The sequence below is a fragment of the Myodes glareolus genome, chromosome 6 (genome assembly GCF_982192425.1).
Source record: "Myodes glareolus chromosome 6, mMyoGla1.1, whole genome shotgun sequence".
Taxonomy (NCBI): Eukaryota; Metazoa; Chordata; class Mammalia; order Rodentia; family Cricetidae; genus Myodes; species Myodes glareolus.
In genome coordinates, this window is record NC_142031.1 from 82280625 (window position 1) to 82298669 (window position 18045).

Sequence of the window (18045 nt, forward strand, 5' to 3'; positions counted from 1 at the left end):
AGACACAGGAAGTCTAAGTTAGCCTTGACTATGAATGGAGTTTACAGTCGGCTGGAGATACAAGAGACCTAGTCTAAAAAAATGAACACAAAGCTGGGCGATGGTGGCACACGCCTTTAATCCCAGAACTCAGGAGGCAGACACAGGTGGATCTCTGTGAGTATGAGGCCAGCCTGGTCTACAAGAGTTAGTTCCAAGACAGGCTCCAAAGCTACAGAGAAACCATGTCTCGAAAAACCAAAAACCAAAAACAAAAAATTCTTTTTTTTTTTGGTCAGCTAGTAGCTAGCTCTGGCCCTCTGATTCAAAGCAAACTTTATTGTCAGAATGTGACCAAAATATTACACAACAGACGACCACTGTGTAGCAAGCTCTGCACAAATAGCTTTTGCTTGTTCTTATCAGTTGGTCTTTGTTTTTTTCCTACCACAAAGGCCTACCTTAATTTCTTTTTTCTATTGCTACAATTAAAGACTTTAACAAAAGCAACTTAAGGGAGAAAGTTTATTCTGGCTCACAATTCAAGGGTGTACAGTCTATCATGGTGGGGGAAGTCAACGCAGGAGGAATTTGAAGCAGCTGGAAACCACAACCAGGAGAAAGAGAACAACAGATGCATGTTTCTCCTCAGCCTTTCTTTACTGACATAGTCTGGGATCCCTGGCAGGGAACTGTGCCACCCATAGTGGGCAGGCCTTCTCAACTCAATTAATTCAATCAAAATGCTCTCTGATACACATGTGCAAATCTCCCAGGGACTTCCAGATTCTGTCCAGTTGTGACTAACACAGACCATCACAAGGACTGACTAAAAATATGGTTAGTTCTTTAGATTCTACAATAGCCATCCTGACTACTCAACTCTGTCCATTTCTTTCCTTCCTTTTTCTCAACTCAGTGTTGTCACTCTTATACAACCCAGGATTCCCTGCCTAGGGAATGGTGCCACTCACAGTGAACAGGTCTTTAACAGGACCGAGATAATTTCCTGCAGGCATGCCCACAGACCAACCTGATCTAGATAGTTCCTCTTTGAGAGTCCCTTTCTGTGGAGGCCCAAAAATGTGAGACTATTTCCACCTTGCCTGATGGTCAGAGAGTTTGGAGGTTGCTCAAAATTGTTGAAAAGTGTAGTTATAAATCCTGACTCAGAGTGTGGTTACTTGATTCTTCTGACATTAGGATGGTTTATACAAGTAGATCTTTTCCATCCTGACAGATGGTCAGGATATGCAAAGTGTACATCTGCTCCTTCTTTTGTAAACCGAGGTTTCCTGGGGAATGGCTGCCTTCAGGATACTTGGTCTAGAGTGGTTTTACTGCCTAAACAACAGAATGCTAATGGTTTGGTGTCTCAAAGTGTTAAAGCAATTAACTGTTCGAGTTGTCCTTTGTGTCATGATAAAGAAGTCTTTTGTTGTCTTCTTCCCTATTTTGTATTGAGATATAAAAGCAATTATATAGAAAATTAAACATGGTCATTTCAGTATTCACTGGAACTTCCTCCTGGTACTATTCTATGGTTTCTGTTTATTTTAAATGTGTCTTCATATTCTATACTTATATTTCTGATCCCCACGCCTCTAGGCTGGCAAGAGGTGTTTTTTGTAGTGAGGGGCTGCAGGCAGGCCTGCTTTTCATCCCGCCCGGCTCCTGCACAACTAGCTTAGCCCCGGAAATAACAACACACAAATTGTATTCATTTAAACACTGCCTGGCCCATTATCTCTAGAGAGTTAGTTACTGACTAACTCTCATATCCTGATATTAACCCATTTCTAATAATCTGTATAGCACCACAAGGTGTGGCTTACCGGGAAAGATTCAGCATGTCTGACCTGGTGACTGGCTCCATGGCTTCTGCCTCATAGCCCTCTTCCCAGCATTCTGTTCTGTCTACTCCGCCTACCTAATTTTCTGTCCTATCAAAGGGCCAAGGCAGTCTCTTTATTGACCAATGAAAATAACACAATAGACAGATAACCCTCCTCCATCAGTTTTTGTTGAGCCTGGCCCCTGAAACCTTTCCAGATTACTCTAGATTGTGTCAAGGTGACAATTAAAGCCAATCATCAAAAATGTTTACCCCACCATACCTTCCTTGCCCCTCCCATTCATCTAACATAAACTCTTAAAAAAAATAAGTCATACTATAAAAGTTGAGCTTTTTGGGAAATGAAGTTTATCCATTTGAGCCACAGAGAGTTTTTAGCAGTTTACACAGGAATCTTCTATTTATTTATATTTTATTTATTTATTTATTGGTTTTTTTCAAGACAGGGTTTCTCTGTACCTTTGAAGCCTGTCCTGGAACTAGCTCTTGTGGACCAGGCTGGCCTCAGACTCACAGAGACCCACCTGCCTCTGCCTCCTGAGCGCTGGGATTAAAGGCATGCACCACCACTGCCTGACTTATTTATATTTTATATATGAGTGCAGTGCGTATATACACCCACATGTGTATATACACCTGCATGCCAGAAGAGAACATCAGATCCTATTATAGATAGTTGTGAACCACCATGTGGTTTCTGAGAACTGAACTCAGGACCTCTTGAAGAGCAGCCAGTGCTCTTAACCACTGAGCCATCTCTCCAGCCCCAGGAATCTTCCTGAAGTCTTGATTATGGCTTTCATTCAACTCTCTGTTTATCCTTGCTCCAGGGACATAGGCAGCAGTGGTGGGACTGTGTGAAGTCTCTGGGTAAACTCATAATATTCAAGATGGCCTGTAGATTGGCAAAGGATCTGGAACTTGTGGGGGCTCTTGTTCTTTCTATTGAAGCAGATGTCACTACCGTGACATGGTCTGTCACTTGTTTACTCTCATGTGCAAAGGAAAGTTTCTGCTCCAAATGACCTCCCCCTTATCATCTGTCTCTTTTCCCACAGGGGTCGGGTACCTGATCACTAAGCATGATTCAACTGCAAAGAAGGCATTTAGAGTGAAAACTCTCTCCTCTGAGAATTCCACGGGGATCTGAAGTTGGAATATTTAGGTAGCTTTGAGCAAGTGGGATGGAAAGGAAAATGGTAAGAAATGAAGGCTTTGAGAGTAACTGAGATGATCTCATGGTCTGAACAGGGAGGGAAAGAAAGCAGAGCCCAGGGAGCTGGAGATGGGAAAATGGAAGGCTGGGGACAGAGGCTGTATTAGCCTGTATTTGGAGCTGGAGTTCAGGTTTGCTCCTTTTTAGCTCACAGATAAAGCACATAAATTTCCTTGGGACTCAATTTTAGTGAATTCCACACATTTGTTGAAAGCCTATTGTATAGGCGTTCAGGCTGTCTTGTAAAGGGAAGTCTGTGTAGGCTGTTTACATCTAATAGAAGATAAATCCGCCTGGTTCTGTATTCAGACAGCTCTTTATCCACCTACTTCAACTGCTAACTTCAACCGCATTGTTAAGGAGAACCTAAATATCTATCCACAATTACAGCTCCCGTTCTCTTTAGCCAGCATTCCCACATCTCTATTAGCTACTCTTCTGTTATTGTGATAGAATATCCCCCCCCAAAAACAAAGCAGGGGAGAAAGGGTTTATTTTGGGCTTATGGTTGCAGAGGATACAGTCCACCATGAAGGGGAAGACCTGGCAGCAGGGGCATGAAGTCATCTTTGTACTCAGGAAACAGAGGGATAATGGGGGTTGGAGCCATGCTCTAGAACCTCAAGGCCTACAGACTGGAGAGTTGGCTCAGAGGTGAAGAGTGCTGGCTAGTTTTCCAGAGGACCTGGGGTACATTCCCAGAACTTGCATAGTGACCATTGCTGTTTGACAAAGTTCCAACCTTTCAACACTGCAGACTGTAGAACTTTAAACTGAGGCCTCTCAGTAGTTATGCTCCGCCCTCCCCTGGGAACCAAGGACCTAACAACTACACATGCATGTACTAAAATGTTGGGAATTTTCCATCTCCCTGAGTCCTTGTGAGTGTTCTCCAAATAGAGCTCCATTCCTGAAATTGGGACAAGATAACCCACAGATGTCCACAGATGTCTTGATTCAGTCCTTGGGAAAGGTGCAAGGTAACCTTCAAATGTTTCCTCTTACCTAATCTGATCTGGCAACTGCTCTCCAGCCAATTATTGATAATAACCCTTTAAATAAGCCAATCATAATAGTTAAAGAACAACCTCCAGACTCCCCCTTGTTTCTGTGGCTTTTTGCTTTAAGTTACCTGCACCAGCCATTAGGGATCTTTCTGGCTTCTCAAATACTGAAAGACCCTGTCATGACAGAATTAATAAAATACTCATGCTTTTACATCAACTGTGGTGTGAAAGATGGTCTCTTGGGGTGACTTCTCCTGGTAGTTGGACTCCCAAGTGTAAGACTTTAAGACAATTCTGAAGCCATTTCTGACAATTCTGAACCCTCTCAGCCTCTGTGCCATAGTGCTTACCCTCCTCCCCTGGGAACCAAGGACCTAACAGCTACACATGCATGTATGTTCTCCAGAAATTGGGGCAAGATAACCTTTAAGATGTTGACTCAGTTCCTGAACAATTACCCATACACGTATATTTTGATTCAATCCCCTGGAAACGGGGTCAAAATCACCTCTTACTTCATCTGATCTGGCAACAGCTCTCCAGCCAATTATTGGTAATAGCCCTTTCGAATAAACCAATCATAATGGTCAAAGAACAATCCCCCTTGCTTCTGTGGTCTTCTCCTTTAAAAGTAGCCTGTACCAGCTATTCGAGGTCTCTCGGCTTCCTGAATGCTGAGGGACCCTGTTATGACAGAACTAATAAAATCCTCATGCTTTTGCATCAGCTGTGGTGTGAGATGTGGTCTCTGGGGGCGACTCTTCCTCAGTGTTTGGACTCCAGGGTCCAACATAGGGTCCCACAAGACCACACTTCTCCAGCACCTTTTTATTCTCATTTTTGATGACTCTCTCTGCTATTCTCTCTGCTATTCTTCCCTTTGCCTTTGGGAAGTCATGTGCCAGCTTTGGTGAAAGGATAAAAATGCATACAATGGTGGCCCTTTCTAAGCAAAATAATTCTCCAGAAAAAAAAAATCCCCATCAAGCCAGGCAGGGGCAGTGCACGCCTTTAATCCCAGCACTCGGGAGGAAGAGACAGGTGGATCTCTGTGAGTTCAAAGCCAGCCTGGTCTACAAAGCTTGTTCCAGGGCAGCCAGGGCTAAACAGAAAAACCTTGTCTCAAAAAATGAAACAAAGCAAAAAACAAAGCAAAAATAATACCCACACCAGGGAACCAGGAATTCCCTGGTCTCCTCCTAATTACACCAAGAATAGGAAAGTTGGAGGTTTACTAGACACACCTGATCCCAAGGATGAAATGCCTACAATTCAGATCCAGAGCCTGAGGCTTAATAGGTAAGAGTTCAGTTAATAAACACAGAGAAATCAAAATTGTATGGTATAATGAGAAAGACTAAGACATCAGGACCTTCCCTTTTAGAAGTGTGTGAGGGGAACAGGTCCATACAGGAAGGCTAAGAAACTGTAGTACAGAGTCTGCTCACCAGAAATCCTCTTCCCAAAGTCAAGCATTTGGATAATGGCCTCCATTTCCCTTGGGAGCTAGAGGAAAGTCCCTGTTTGATAGAGCAAATTCTCATCTCCAGCAAGGGGAACTTGTGGCCCTTCCCTTGATATTGGTGCCAATTGTCAAGGTCAGTGCTAGCTACCTCAATTGATCTCAAGCCACGGCCAAGTTCACAGCCCCCTTGTGTCCCATTTATTCCTACACAACTATATAGTACAAAAGGAGTAATCTTTTCTCAGTTAAATGCTGTTGGTAGCCAATTGGATTCACTCTCAGATCAGGTCTCCGGCAACAAGTGTCTAATTTTAGCCTCGAGTCCAGTAACCTCTTCTGGCTTCTGTGGGCACTGTGTACAGGGTGCATCGATATATATTCAGGCAAAACATCTATATATGTAAAACAAAATTTAAATAAAATTTTAAAAACAAAACAAAATCTCTCAAGGCCTGCTCCCATTGGCATTCCTCCTCCAGCAAGGCCTTGTCTCACAGTACAGCTGTCATTTTTAAGGTGTGTGCTGTATCTGCATGTATGTGTCCTGTATACATATATACCTGTGATAAATTTTAGTTCATACGATACAAATTATCCAACAGATTAACAATACCTAACCGCAGATCCCATGTACCTAATACATACAACTATTTTTCCTTCCCATATCAAGTTGAGAACTTCCACCTCTTCACTCAAAGAAAGCACTTTACCACTTCCTTTGGTCATAACTGTAGGCCCATATTTTCTACATGGTGTGATAGTCAAGTTCTTGGGCCACCATTGGTTGAACTTCCACCTTAATTTATCTTGGGGAATAAAAGGTATTTGAAAATAAACATGGGTGATCCTCAGGAGTGAATGAAACCTGAGACTCCCTTCCGATATTGCTCTGTGAACTGTGTCTCAGTTATTCCCGTGCCTCCATGCTGGTCCAGAGAGAGAGAAGTAGTTTATGTTGAGGCATTGGACCCCGACCATAACCAATGGAACCATCGCTATTCTTGTAATTTGAGATCAACAGTAAGTAAAATACCTGCATCTTTTATCTGAGATAACACCACACAGCACTATGATGCTGAAATAGCCTTGAGGTTTCAATTGCTGTGAAGAGACACCATGACTGCAGCAACTCTCTTCAGGAAATCATTTCATTGAGGGGCTCACTTCCAGTTTCAGATGGCAGTTCGTTAGCATCTTGGTGGGTAGCAAGACGGCATGCAGGCAGACGTGGAGGAATAGGTGAGAGTCCTACATTTTGTAGGCAATAGGAAGTTGACTGACTGAAGTTTCTGTACCCCATAAGCCTCTACGCCGATGAAACAATCTAAATCAGACCAAATCAAACCAAATTAGAAAAAGCCCAGGTTTAATGGGTAAAATGCTCTCAGATGATTTCCCAGCACCCCAGAGAGGAGAGAAGGGAGAGAGACCAAAAAACCATGTGTCTGTTTTCTGGGGGCAGTTTACACACCCTGTGGGAGTGGTCTTGAGCATCTCTGAGGGAGGGGTAGCCATTTGGTGGGCTTTCTGAGATGTAGCAGGGTTTTGAGAGAGATAGGGGAGGGAGTTTAGGGTGGAGTTTCCACCAGAACATTCCAGACTCTTTGGGTATATGGATGCTAGGGGTGGCATGGACCTTCCACTGGACCGTCCATGAAACTTCACAGACAAACACACTGGGGGAGCTTGAGCAAAAGAGACCTCAAAGTGTGCCCCCACAGTGACACACTTCTTCCAACAAGGCCACACCTCCTAATAGTGCCACGCCCTTTGGGGCCATTTTCTTTCAAGCCCCCACAGTAATCACCAGTGGGCAGACTGCACTGTAGACAGGGGTGACAGGCTGGCTCATATCCTGAACAGTATGGAATGGCACAGAGAGATCCACCACAACACTCAGGTTCAAAAAGCACAATTTAAAAGTTTATAAGTTGTGCTGTCCTGGTGGTGAGACCCTGAACTTGTGCTGGTCCTGGTCATGTGACCCGGAACTTTCAGCTGCTCTGAAGGGTAAGTAGGGGGTTTGCTAAGCCCAGAAGTTTAAGGCTAGCTTCAGGAATATAGTGAGGCCCTATCTCAAAAACATGAAACATGCAGGGCATGGTGGTGCATGCTGGTGATCCCAGCGCTGAAGATTGACTGAGACAGCAAGGCTGCTGTGATTATTTTGAAACCAGCCTAGGCTACAGAGTGAGACCTTGTCAAAGAAAGACAGAAAGAGAAAGAGAGAGAGAGACAGAGATGTAGCACGACAGGCCGGCTTGTTGGGGTACCTGTCCCGCCTGGTACCCCACAGCTGGCAAGCCCCAAGGAAAAACCACACACAGGACTCCATAAGATTATAAAACCGATTGGCCCATTAGGTCAGGCTACTTATTAGTTCTTATAATTTATGTTACCCCATTATCCTTATCTACATTAGCACACGGCTCAGTACCTTTCTCAGCTGGACAGCTTACATCTTTCCTCTCCGGTGGTCTGGGCAGAACTGCGGAGGGAGCTTCCTGTTTTCCCAGAATACTCCCAGTCTCTTTGCTCCACCCCTACTTCTTGTCTGGCTTTCCCGCCTATACTGCCTGCCTGGTCAATCAGCGTTTTATTAAAATATGATTGACAGAATACAGACAATTCTCCCGTACTACTTCCCCTTTTTTTTTTAAAAAACAAAGGAAAATATCCATCGTCCATTTTTTGGGAATGTGGGCATAGTATTTCAGGCTACTTCCTGCTGGTTGGGGGCGCTGATAATCTTATGGGGACTTAAAGAAAATTTAGAGTTATAATCAAGTCCTGACTGGAGTATCCTGTGAGTCTTGATCATCTCAGGCGGCAGTCTTGAACCTGTTCTGGATGTAGAATTCAGACATCTGGGCCATCTGTTCCTGTCGGAGATTTCTCAAGTGGCCTTCCTTGATCATACTGAATTTTTCTTAACTCATAATGAATCCACAACCTCTCATTTTCTGTGGAAACAAAAGCAAAATCTCTTCTCCAAAGTAACACACCTTTTGACTTCAGTTTTGAAGCCAAGGTATTTTCAAAATACCTATCTTGGGTTAGTTCAGCAGTATTTATAAACAAAAGTCTTTTAGCAGCTGTTGCTCCTTCCTCAGCACTCAAACAATTCAAAGAGAGCATAATAACACACAGTATCAAGATTCTCTGTGTATTTTCCATCTTTATGCAGCTTTATTTCAACCTCTATTTCTTTTAATTTTACTTTTAACTTTTGGCTTTTTGAGACAGGTTCTCTGTATATATCTTTGTCCTGGAATAACTCTGTAGACCAGGCTGTCCTTGAACTCACAGAGATCCCTCTGTCTCTGCCTCCCCAGTGCTGGGATTAAAGGTGTATGCTACCACACCTTGAATTCACAGAGATCTGTCTCTGCCTCCCAGGCATTGGGATTAAAGGTGTGTACTACCACACCTTGAAGTCACAGAGGTCAATATGCCTCTGCCTCCCAGGCATTGGGATTAAAGGTGTGCACCACCACACCCTATATCTCCCTTTCTTTCTTTTTAGACAAATAAACAGAGAGAAAAGAAGACAGCGATCTAGTCTAGCAAGCAGAGCACTCACCAGACATATACAGGGCCCTGGGTTTCAGCACTACAAGAAAAAAACCGTGAAACTTATAAATCACTTATTTTTGGGCTTTTAATTTTTTTTATCTTTAGTTCATGATGGACCACAAATAACTGAAACCATGCTACTGTACACACTTAGGAATGGGAAGCCACCATAGGGGCTGGGGGAAGGTTTACCATGTAGTCTATGGGAGTACGTGCTGTATCCCCCGCTTTGCTATTTTTAGGTAGCTGGCCTCTCACTCGCTCTGCAGCTGGCACTGGCCTTCAGCATCTATCCATCTGCCCCCGTGCGCTCTACCACATGTCTGCTTTATTAATGTCATTTGATAAACAGAAGTTTCCAATTTTTAGGAAGTCAACATTTATCAACTTCCTTTATGTTTACTGCTTTCTTTCCTTCTTTAAAAAATTATTTTATTTTTAAGTATGTATGGGGGGTGGGGTGGGGGACTGGAGAGATGGCTCAGCAGTTAAGAGCACTGACTGTTCCAGAGGACTCTGGTTCAATTCCCAGCACCCACAAGTTAGCTCACAACTGTCTGTAATTCTAGTTCCAGGGTGCCCGACTCCCGAATGTAGGCAAAACACCAACGTGCATAAATGTGTGTGTGTGTGTGTGTGTGTGTGTGTGTGTGTGTGTGTGTGTGTGCCTGCAGGTATTCATAAAGGCCAGAAGCATCAGATGCTCCTGCAGGTTGTGAGCTGCCTTCTGTGAGCATGAAAATGGTCTCCAGCTCCAGCCACTACTGTCTGAATCCTGTCTCCGAAATATTTGTCTAGTTTAAGATCATGAGGATTTTCTCCTAGAAAATAGGACACACTAGTTTTCTATTTAGACCTGTTTAGGTTCATGAACTATCTCAATTGGTTTATGTGTGATGATGACTCAGCATCCCCCTCACCCCATGTTTCCCTTCCCTCTTGCTTTGCTTTGCTTTGCTCTTTTTGTCAGAAATCAGTTGCCCACTCTCCATCTTGAAGCCTCATTCCCCTCGGGCCTCTCTATGATGTCTGTTTCTCTACTGAGATCCCGTGCTTGTTTGTTCTCTGCGTTTATAACCTCTAACTGATTATTCCGGCCATTTTAAAGTCTGCTGTGCTGGTTATTGACCTATGGCGTCTCAGTGCAGAATCAACATTCCGTGCTTGTCCCTGTGACATTGACCGTGATCCTTTAAGCTGCTGTTTCTGCAGTAACCACAGTGTTAATCCTCAGTGGCAGCGTGGAGGGACTTTGAAGGAACACGGTTTTTTTTTCCTGGATCCAACACTTCCCTTTTTGTCTTATTGCTGACTCCTGACACTGTCCAAAGTTCCTTGGCAAGTTGTGAGCTTGGTTTCAGCCCAGTGACTACATCACTGTGGCCATCTTGGTAAGAATGGACTCTGTATCTTGGGTCTCAGATGCCCCATGTTAAAGACAGAATAATTTTTGTTTTTATTTGTTTGTTTGTTTGTTTGGTTGGTTGGTTGGTTTTTCAAGACAGGATTTCTTTGTGTAGCTCTGGCTGTCCTGGGACAGTAGCTCTGTAGACCAGACTAGCCTCAAATTTACAGAGATCCACCTGCCTCTGCCTCCCAAATCCTGGGATTAGAGGCCACCACCCAGCAAAACAGAATGTTTAAAGAGAAGTGAATCTGCAGGCTGTTCTAATAGGAGGTGAAGCTTTCCATCCTACCAGGAAGTGAGTTCCTGAGGTCTCCCCTCAGACAGGTCATATATAACAGGTCTGAACATGTGCACCTTCTGGCACCTCTTTTCAGCCCCTGGCCCTACAGCAAAAGCTCCTCATTGGGTCTTAGGGAGTCTCACCAAGAGTCTTACTCAAGCTCAGTTCAGCCTCCAGTCAAGGACAGAAAGGTCCTTGTGGACTCATGGACACGTCTCCTCTGTGTCACTTCTCTTTGGTGTTTGGTCTCACAGGCTCCAGCCTACTCAGTGGTCCTGTGATCTGCTCTCTACCTCCCCAGCTCGGCAAGCCAACATTTGTGTTTGAAGTTCACTTCCTGCCTGCTGTTCTAGCAAGGCCCTAGAGGGGGCTGACCTCATGTATTCCAGTACTCTCTAGGATCGGAGCCCAGTGCTTCTTGTTGCCGTAGGCATCTAGTCTGGTTTAATACTTGCTTGGAGCAGGAAAGCTGCAGATTGACACCAGTTATCCCAATGGTGGCTGGTCTTGTTGTCTGGTGAGAGAGTAGATGTCAGACATTACATAAGCAGTCAGATTAAAAAGCCAGTGCAACATTCAGAAATCATGTCAGGTCAAAAGCTGTGTTAGTCTAGAGAAGTATCTCGGCGACTAAGAGCACTGACTGCTCTTCCGGATGACCCAGGTTCAGTTCACGGCACCCACATGGCAACTTATAAATGTCTAGAATGACTTATTTATATCTCTAGCCCTATGGGATCCAGAGTCCTCTTCTGGTGTGCAGACAGACATGCAGTCATGTACAGACATACTCGCAGTCATGTGCAGACATACATGCAGTCAAGACGCCGCTACTCATAAAATAAATGATTAAAAAAGAAAGTTGGTCCAAACGGACCAAAGACCTCAACATAAAGCCCACCACACTGAACCTCACAGAAGAAAAAGTGGGGAGAACACTTGAACGCATTGGCACAGGGAACCACTTCCTAAGTATAACCCCAGCAGCACAGACACTGAGAGAAACAATTATTAAATGGGTCCTCCTGAAACTGGAAAGCTTCTGTAAGGAAAATGACATGGTCAACAAGACAAAATGTCAGCCTACAGAATGGGAAAAGATCTTCACTAACCCCACATCAGACAGAGGGCTGATTTCCAAAATATACAAAGAACTCAAGAAATTGGACACCAAAAGATCACATAATCCAATAAAAAAAAAATGGAGTACAGACCTAAACAGAGAACTCTCAACAGAGGAATCTAAAATTCTGAAAGACACTCAAGGAAATGTTCAGCATCCTTAGTCATCAGAGAAATGCAAATCAAAACAACTCTGAGATTCCATCTTACACCTGAAAAATGGCCAAAATCAAAAACACTGATGACAACTTATGCTGGAGAGGTTGTAGGGAAAAGGGAACACTTCTGCATTGCTGGTGGGAATGCAAGTTGGTACAACCCCTTTGGATGTCAGTGTGGCGATTTCTCAGAAAATTAGGAAACAACCTTCCTCAAGACCCAGTAATACTACTTCTGGATATACATCCAAAGGATGCTCAATCGTGCCACAAGGACATGTGCTCAACTATATTCATAGCAGCTTTGTGTGTCATAGCCAGAACCTGGAAACAACCTAAATGCCCCTTGACTGAAGAATGGATAAGGAAAATGTGGTACATTTACACAATGGAGTACTACACAGCAGAAAAAAAATGACATCTTAAATTTTGCAGAAAAATGAATGGAGCTAGAAAACATTATTTTGAGTGAGGTAACCCAGACACAGAAAGACAATTATTACATGTACTCACTCATAGGTGGTTTTTAAACGTAAAGCAAAGAAAGCCAGCCTACAAACCACAATCCCAGAGAACTTAGACAACATTGCGGACACTAAGAGAGACTTAAATAAATCTAATCTACATGGGAAGTAGAAAGTAGAAAAAGACAAGATCTCCTGAGTAAAAAGGGAACATGGGGACCTTGGGGGAGGTTTGAAGCGGGGAGGGGAGAGGCAGGGAGGTGAGCAGAGAAAAATGTACAGCTCAATAAATATCAATTAAAATGTATAAAAATACTTTGATGTAATGTAATGTTGGCATAGCTTATATTTACTCATAATAAAAACCAATGAAATTAAAAAAAAAAGTTGAGTCAAGCCAACTGGAGATGTGGCTCAGTGGTAGAGCTCTTGCCTAGTATGCCCAGGGCACTGGACCCAATCTTCACCACTGTAAAAACAAAATAAACAATAAAGCCCTTAAACCCTACTGTTTGTCTCTAGGGGCTATTGTAAGGGTCACAGTGGGAAACTGACATTCAGATGCTTTTTTTTCTGATCTAACACCTTGAGCTCTTACAAATACCTCACTCCCAGCTTTTGACAATACTCTTATTTGACAGGGTTGGCTACCTATTTCAACTTCCCTTTTCTGGCTCTCCAATTCTCACTGCCCGCCCAACCATTTAAACAATAGAAAAAGAAAATGGCAAAACATCCACACATTAAGCTCTAGTCCAACACCTTTCCTTCTTTGTTTGAGACAAAGACATAGATGGTCATCTAAACCAGGCTAGACTTGAACTCTTTTCCTTTGAGACAGGGTTTTATTATATAGACCAGGATGGCCTTGAGCTCAGAGATTCCCCTGCCTCAAATGCTGGGATTAAAATTGTGGCCTTGGGCCTTGAATTATTTGGGGGGAGGGTTAGGTAAAGATGACCTTATCCCCTGCCTCCACCTCCCAAGGCAGAGACTTTGGCGGGGCAGCACCCCACTCATCTAATCCTTTCTGGCTTCCCCAACTCCTACCCTCTCCTTCCTGATGGCTCAGCTGACAGATTAGCCCCCCCAGAGGCAGGTCACCTCCCACTTCACCTCCCACTTCACCTCCCAGTTCTGCTTGTTTGGGGTCATCCAGGTCCTCATGGATGCCAGACCTCATGAGAGCCCTCTAATAGGGTTGCAGCTGTTAGGGTCTGAGAGAAGGCCCCAAAGAAGACCAACAGCCCACATATTCAATAACAAGAGTTATTAATAAAGCGTATTAATTCCAATGTTGGGGTGGCACTTGGTGACCCCCAAATACAATCACAACTTCATTTTAAGTGGAGTTAGGGGAATTTCAGAGAGAAGGAATTAATCTGGGGCTAATTGGTGGAGGAAAGATTAGTATGGGGGCTGATTGGTGAGAGGTCCTTGTGGTTAGGGACCTTACAGCAGCAGGGTAGGGAAAGCTATCTTTAGTTATCAGAAGACTGTGGGAGGTGGGGAGTGCACCTGCTGAGCCAGCAAAGGGGCTTTGGGGGCCTGCTGAACCAGCAGAAGGGGCGGTGGGGTGCCTACTGAGCTAGCAGAAGGCTGTGGTTTTAGCTCTGCCCTATTTTAGTGAACTGAAACTAAGACTTAGATTTCTGCCGGCTACTAGGAGAGCCTGGTCTGCTCCCCACCCCCAGCTCTCTCAGCTGTCCCTTGCTGTAACCCTAAGCCGTGCCATCTTTTGCCCCTTCAGAGGGAACCACTTCTCACAGCACTCCGCGCTGGCTGATCCTCCTGAGAGCTGTGTCCTGTTCTCAGGCACAGCTTCCCAAGCGGAGGAGGTGACTCTTTTCCTGACTCCAGGCTCTGGCACAGTTGCTGCCTAGGGAGGCATTCGCGGAAGCTTTCCAGGGCTTTTGCAGCATGAATATTTGATGCTTCTGCAGCAAATGAGACTGTTCAGTATGAACGGAGCCAGCTCTGCCACCCTGACTAGTAGCTGGGGCTTTGGGGGGGATGGCAGAGGATGGGACTCTGCCCTTCCTCCAACCAACACCAATTGTGTCCCTCCCCTAAGGAGTAGAGCAAGTGGGTGTCTGTCACTAGGCCAGCGGTACTCCTGCTCGCTGCCATGCCATTGGGGCACTCCAAAATGCACCTTCTGACTCTGCTCTGTCCCTGGAGTCCCCGCACCTACTTCTGTCCTGGTCCCTGCAGACAAGGGCTCTGTGCCTGATGTCCTGGTCTCTCTTTAGGGGAGAGAAATTAAGACCTGGGAATGAAGGAACTGTCTCCCAAGGCCACTGACTGGCAGGGAGGAACACTCACTTAGGATCCTGACCTAATGGAGGCCATGTCCACTCTGCTGACCTTAGCCAAAATGTTTTAAGGTCTGCCACCACTACCTGTACCACCCCAACATCCCAAGCTAGGGTGATGAGGATGGTTGAAGTTTTATTAAATTTCTTGTATATGAGATCTTGTTTGGGGCAATGGATATGAATTTTATAATGTATTTTGTAATACAACAAGGCTGTGAAGTATATTCTTTATTTTACCCCTTTATTTTACCTCTGAGGCCCAGAGAGGTTAGGCAACCTGCCTAACGTCATGTAGTAAGTTACAGAGCTGAGTGCCACATCTACGCTGTGCAGCCGGGCGTGGTGGTGCACACCTGCAATCCCAGCCCTTGAGGAGCAGAGGCAGGAGGATCAAGAATTCAAGATCACCGTTACCTGTGTACTACAAGAGTTTGAGGCCAGCAGACTGTATGAGAGCTTGTCTCCAAACCAAATCAACAAACAACAAGCCTAGGCCATCTGCCTCCAAAGTCAGTATTTGTACTTTGTACACCGTTCTGTCACTCAGAAGAACAAGCTATGTGAGTTCGTGTTCATAGTTTATAGTTCATTACAGTTGTGTGGAGGGAATGCTGACAGATGCCATTTCTCAGATTAGGGAAGTGGGTTTAGAGCAGATGAGTGAGCCAGTGACAGTCACTTAGCTTGGAGCAGAATCATGCCCAGGCCCAGCTCTGTCTACTGGAAGGCAATCAGACCGGTTTTCTGCTGAGTGTGGATGTTCCCAGCATTTGAGAGCCATGGGCGAATCCCAGATGACGGCTAGGAGGGGTGTGGGCTGAAGTGAGGGTGTGGGTGGGATTCAACAGGAAAATAGGAGCCGGAGGCCCTCAAACACGATTTTGGCACCCTCACCACACCATGAAAAGGGAAGGAAGAAATAGGAAATAATCTGAGAAAACAGGAAGTAAGCCAGATAGAGGCTTAAATGCCACACCGAAGCCAAGCCTCCTGTATCCTCTCCCACCGCTAAGTTTCCGGCTCAAACAGCACTGGGGGCCCCTCAGGCCCCCATCAATCTGTGTCTTGCTTTGGTGCATTTGCTCAAGCTGTTCCCACAGCCTGGAGAGCCTCCTCATTCCCACAGCCTCTCAGTGGGGTGCCTCCCAGGAGGATCTCCAGGAAAACCATCATTAAGCCCCAGACTCATGACCGGTCCAGCTCTGTGGATTAACAGGAATGGCCTCCCTGGCATTTGGGCCACCTGTGTGGGAGGCACTGCCTTTCTCTCGAGGCAGGCTTAGATACATTTACCATCGTTAATATAGAGCTTGAATATCCTCCTAAGGCCCATGTATGTGTCAAAGGCTTGGTCCTCAGGAGGTACTGACAAGAGGTGGTAGGACCTCTAGTGGGGTGGGGGGTGTTCAGGAGAGGTACACAGGTCATGGAGGATATGTCCAACAAAGGATTATGGGATCCCAACCTTTTCTTTCTTCCTCACTAGTTCTGTAAGGGAGTTTTGCCTGGTCAAATGTTCCCACCATAAAAATGGCTTCAACATGGGTCCCAAACAATGAGGTCAATCAATTACGGCCTGGAACCTCCAAAACTATGAGTCAAATGTGCCTTATATGTTAATTCTCTCAGCTATGTTGTCATAGCAATGGGCAGTTAATGAATGCAATCTTTGTGTCTTTGGGCTTTGAACAGAGTGGGCACTCCGTGTGAGCTAGCTGAATGAACGGTGATGCCCACAGAGGGGATGTAGCTTCTCTGTTGAAAGGCCATGAGGCTAAGCTATAAGTCTGGGTCGGGGTGGAAGAGCCAGGCCTGGCACACCTGCTGTGTGTGCTCTTCCAAACGAAGGCGACAAGGTAGAATAAGAGTTTTAAAAGCCTTGTTTTTGTTTTACTTGTTTTTAGTTTTTTAGTTTTAATTATGTGTATGCACACGTGAGAACAGGAGCTGGTGGAGGCCAGAGGTGGCAGATCCCTGGAGCTGGAGCTGTTGGGGGTTGTGAGCTGCCAGATGTGGGTGCAGGGAACTGTTTTTTTGTTTTTTTTTTTTTTTTTGGCTTTCATAAGAGCAGAGCACACTCTTAGTGCTGAACCACCCCTCTGCTCCTCCTTCCTTCTTCAGTCTGAGCAAGAGAACGTGGGTAGATGATGTGGGAGTCCTCTCTGTGTGCTGTGATTACCATTAATGAATAAAGAAACTGCCTTGGCCTGTTGATAGGGCAGAACTTAGGTAGGCGGGGAGGACAGGACTGAATGCTGGGAGAAAGAAGGGTGGAGTCGGGGAGACGCCATGGATCCACCGTTGGAGATAGACATGCTGAAACTTTGCTGGTAGGCCACGACCTCGTGGTGTTATACAGATAAATAGAAATTGGTTAAATTAAGGTGTAAAAGTTAACCAATAAGATATCAGAGCTAATGAGCCAAGCAGTGTTTCAATTTAGTTTAATTTATTTTAAACTAAACTTTAGTTTAACTTAATTTAATTAGTTTCTGTGTGGTTATTTCAGTTCTGGTTGTCTGGGAAGAACAAGGTGCTCCTTGCAGCAGGTAGAGGTGTCAGTTCCTCCAGAGCTGGAAAGAACCTCCAAGATGGTCTCACTCTGCACCAGAAAGGCTGGGGCAGGACGGTCATGAGTTCAAAGCCAATTTGTGCTACATGACAAGACTTTGCCAAACAAAACAACAAAAAATGGGTGTAGCGGCTCACACCTGTGATTCCAATACTTGGGAGCTGAGACAGGAGGACCATCACTGAGTATTTAAGGTCAGCCTGGCTACAGAAGTGAGGCCCTATATCAGAACAAAACCACCACAAGCACCACCACCAGCAGCAGCAAGGAAAAAAAAATACAGAGGCCAGGGATGTAGCTCCAAAGTAGAGTGCTTGTTTAGCATGTGCAAGGGCCCTGGATTCTGCCTCCAGCACCACTAAAAAATAAAATAAGAAAATAAACTGTAAAGAAAGAAAGAGAAAAGAAAACAAAGAAGGGTTTCCCTATTTTCAAAGATTTTATTGGTAAGAAAGCTAGATCCCATTACTTTATTGGAATGAGGGGCTGTGACAAGGGGCACATCATATCTAGCAAAGGGGACTACTGCTGTGTTCACTTCCCACTCGTTGGTCCATCGGGCACAGATTTATAGTCAACAAACTCTTTTTGATTTTAAACCAAAGACATCCCCCCTCCCAGAATC

At 44.8% G+C, this 18045-nt stretch overlaps 1 long non-coding RNA gene across 1 annotated transcript; it reads right to left on the reverse strand.

The window, feature by feature from the left end:
- Nucleotides 1–6547: 6547 nt before the first annotated feature.
- On the reverse strand, nucleotides 6548–8998 carry LOC148121872 (uncharacterized). The gene is made up of 2 exons (XR_015737998.1): nucleotides 7960–8998; nucleotides 6548–6846 (listed from the first exon to the last, which is right to left on the reverse strand). It is a non-coding gene; the product is annotated as an uncharacterized LOC148121872 (long non-coding RNA).
- Nucleotides 8999–18045: the final 9047 nt, after the last annotated feature.